Source organism: Dendropsophus ebraccatus, chromosome 7 (assembly GCF_027789765.1).
Source record: "Dendropsophus ebraccatus isolate aDenEbr1 chromosome 7, aDenEbr1.pat, whole genome shotgun sequence".
Classification (NCBI taxonomy): domain Eukaryota; kingdom Metazoa; phylum Chordata; class Amphibia; order Anura; family Hylidae; genus Dendropsophus; species Dendropsophus ebraccatus.
The window spans coordinates 4135125-4138651 of NC_091460.1; the positions used below are offsets into that span (position 1 = coordinate 4135125).

The window sequence follows — 3527 nt, forward strand, 5'->3', positions numbered from 1 at the left end:
GGGAGCTGCTGTGCTAATTATATCAGCTATGTGTGCAGTGTGGAGATTCTCCCATTCATTTCTATGGGGCGCCGCTCTTCGCCCTCCCCCTTCCCTCCTGTACATTTGGCGGGGACGGGACCTTCGCTCTAACCTGCCCAGGCACCCAATGTATCTGTGTGCCAAATTTGGGGTCAAACGGTTCAGGTGTTAGGAAGTCTATACGGGACAGACAGACTTTCATTTTTATTATATAGATATATATACGGGGTGTCTGTTAGTAGAGAATCTTCCATCACCTTCTCCATCTTCTGATCACTTCCTGGTTTACTCTCTGGCCCTGCGGTTGCCAGGCAACAGTACAGACACTTTCCCACATTCCCCCTTGCTGCATGTGAAGAGAAAACCAACTGCTGGTACTAATGGGACAGGTCATGTGACTGTGACAGAACTGAGCATGTGCGACCCAGCCTAGTGGATGCCTGGTGGCCGTAACCAAGGGCAACGGGATATAAACACAGCGGCACATGGGGGATAGTGAGTGTATAGCTGTCACATCATCACACATAGTAATACACAACCCATATAGTATGAGCAGGTCAGAGCAAAGAGTAGTGATGATGAGGTCACAGTCATGGTGATGATGAGGTCACAGTGATGGTGCTGATGTCATAGTGATGAGGTCACAGTGATAGTGATGAGGTCACAGTGATGAGGTCACAGTGATGGTGATGAGGTCACAGTGATGAGGTCACAGTGATGGTGATGAGGTCACAGTGGTGGTGATGCTGATGTCATAGTGATGAGGTCACAGTGACGGTGATGTCATAGTGATGATGTCACAGTGATGCTGCTGGTGATAGTAGAGAAGCTGATGAGTACTATCGGCAGCACGGAGCGGCACTCACCCCCGCACACCGGCCGCCGTCTCTCCCCGCTCTCTCCGGCTCCGTTATCCGCTCGCAGCCGCTCGGAGTCGTCACCCGGGAGCCGCCATGTTCGCAGCTGACGCGGAGAGCCGCTATTGGCCGCGCGGAGGATCCTGGGGACGGAGCACGAGACACTAGAGGGCGCGCGACCACCGCGGCTGCGCAGTGCTGAGAGCCAAGGCGAGGGGGAGTATATGGCTACAACAAGATGGCGACCGGATCCGTGTGCGCTGAGATAATCTTCCCCCTGCACAAGGTTCCGAGATGTAGTGCTCCTGTGTAAGGGTCACCAGGAGCGGTAATGTTGGGGGTTGTAGTACTATAGTACACTTCATCATCCCGAGATATCCCTCACACATCTCCACATTCTGCCTGCAGGGCCTTAGAGGAGCTCATCCTGTATCCAGCGCCCCCCTGTCCTCAGGTTGTGTGGAGCATTACAGTTACTTCGATGGAACTGAGCTGCAATTCCACACATGACCTAAGGCCAGTGGGGGCGCTGTTTATGTAATGCTGGATAACCCTTTATGACGTCAGTATAAAAGGGGCGTGGTTTAAAGGGAATCAGTCAGTGGAAACTCTGAATGGAGCGAGGACGTGCGGCCTACACTGTTCCTTCTTCCTAAGACCTGTAACTCTTGTTTTTCCATGTATTTTATGATGACGTCCTTCATTGTACTGTGAACTGTACCGCCGTACCATACATCCTACATGAGGGGTGAGGCCTCGCCGGTTCTCACATTTGGGGGGTTCAGTGTAGATGGCGTCCAGCGTGCGGCCATCATCAGTAGTCCGCTCCATACGATTCGGATGTCAATGTCATGTCTCCCTTTCCCTACGTGTTTCCCCTAAGGCTGCGTTCACACTACGTATATTTCAGTCAGTATATGTATATTTTAGTCAGTATTGCAACCAAAACCAGGAGCGGATTAAAAACACAGAAAGGATCTGTTCACACAATGATGAAATTGAGTGGATGGCCGCCATATAACGGTAAAAACGGTCCTTGTTCTAAAATAACAGCAAATATTTGCCATTATATGACGGCCATCCACTTAATTTCAACATTGTGTGATCAGAGCCTTTCTGTGTTTTTAATCCACTTCTGGTTTTGGTTGCAATACTGACTAAAATATACATATACTGACTGAAATATACATAGTGTGAACGCAGCCTTAATGTGTTGTCATTTTTACTCCTCTTCCTTCTTCCTCCTCCCCCTCCTTGTGCGTTACCATTTGATTTAGTAGGTTGTGGCAGGGGTCCCAGGCTTTGGATGACCACCTATATGTGTGATAGCTTCTCCTATGGGGTTGGAGAGTAGGGGGATATGCTTTGTTATGCTGGGATACATATGCCGGCTATCCCTTACAACATGCCCTCTCTCAGGGGGGGTGTACAGATTAATAACATACAGATATATAGAAATGGATGTCAGCTCACCTGCTCCTGTCCCGGACCGATAATTGGGTAATGGTCCTTTTACACGGAACGATTGATCGTTCGAATATGCACGATAACGATCGAATTCGAACGATAATCGTACGTGTAAACGCAGCGAACAATCAAACGACCAGCAAGAAATCGTTCATTCTGATCTTTCAACATCTGTTTATGCTTGTACTTACACTACCGTTTCATTGCCTTGGATGTCAAAGAGCCTGATAACCCTTTACAAATAAATACATTTACAAATAATATTGCTAGATATAACCTTGAAGGGAGGTATGACATGTGTATACAAAAACCGCAATAGTAACCATGATCACTTATATAAGTGTGAACAGGTGTTCCAAACACATTCTGTTCAATATACAAAAGCCGCATGTTATGACTTTAAGTAGGTAGCGTATTGTAAATAGCATAAAGACTAAATATTATGTGCGTTTATGTTCTTATAAATAAGAAGCACCAAAGAATAAGTGGATAAACACAACATTGAATATCCACATACTCTTTGGAAGCTCCTGTGGACAAGTTCATGACTATGTAAATCCCCCCTTCTTCATCGCCCTAATCCAGACATAACAGGAGACACTAGTACATAATGGAGTATAGAAGAGACGCATGCAAACTGAATATGTTTCTGAATTCTGATGGATATCTACATGTGAACCAATGGATTACAATGGTGAAATGAATGGAAATACATAATGAGTTCCCATGTTTATACTAATAATGAAATAAAGGATCCTTTAGTAATGAAATAAGAGATCATTCTTGAAATTTAAGCCCTTTGGGATCCTTGTATCCAAACGAAATATATGTTCAGCTTCAATATGAAGCAATTTCTTTTGCCAGTCACCACCTCTAATGGGTTTATTCACTCTTGTAATACCATAGAACAAGAAGGAAGAGACATTGCCTGCATGGATTTGGGAAAAATGTTTGGCAGCTCCTGAGGATTTACAGGTTGTGCCCTTCCTGATATCCGCTAAGTGTTCGTTAATGCGGTTTTTTAGTTTGCGGCTTGTGCAGCCTACGTATTTGAGTTTACATGTGATACATTCTATGACATACACTATGTGATGTGATTGACAATTTATGTAATCCCGAATTTGACGTTCGTTTGTGTAGGAACTGTTGGTGTATGTGTTCATACTTTTGGTGTACTTACAT

At 45.4% G+C, this 3527-nt stretch overlaps 1 protein-coding gene across 1 annotated transcript in view; it reads right to left on the minus strand.

Annotated features, from left to right (window-relative positions):
- AUP1 (AUP1 lipid droplet regulating VLDL assembly factor) overlaps positions 1–1020 on the minus strand; it is a 15335-nt gene extending 14315 nt beyond the window's left edge. The window contains exon 1 of the mRNA XM_069977057.1: positions 888–1020. The gene's annotated coding sequence lies outside the window, so the exon portion shown is untranslated. The remainder of the gene's footprint in view (positions 1–887) is intronic.
- Between the last annotated feature and the right edge of the window lie 2507 nt (positions 1021–3527).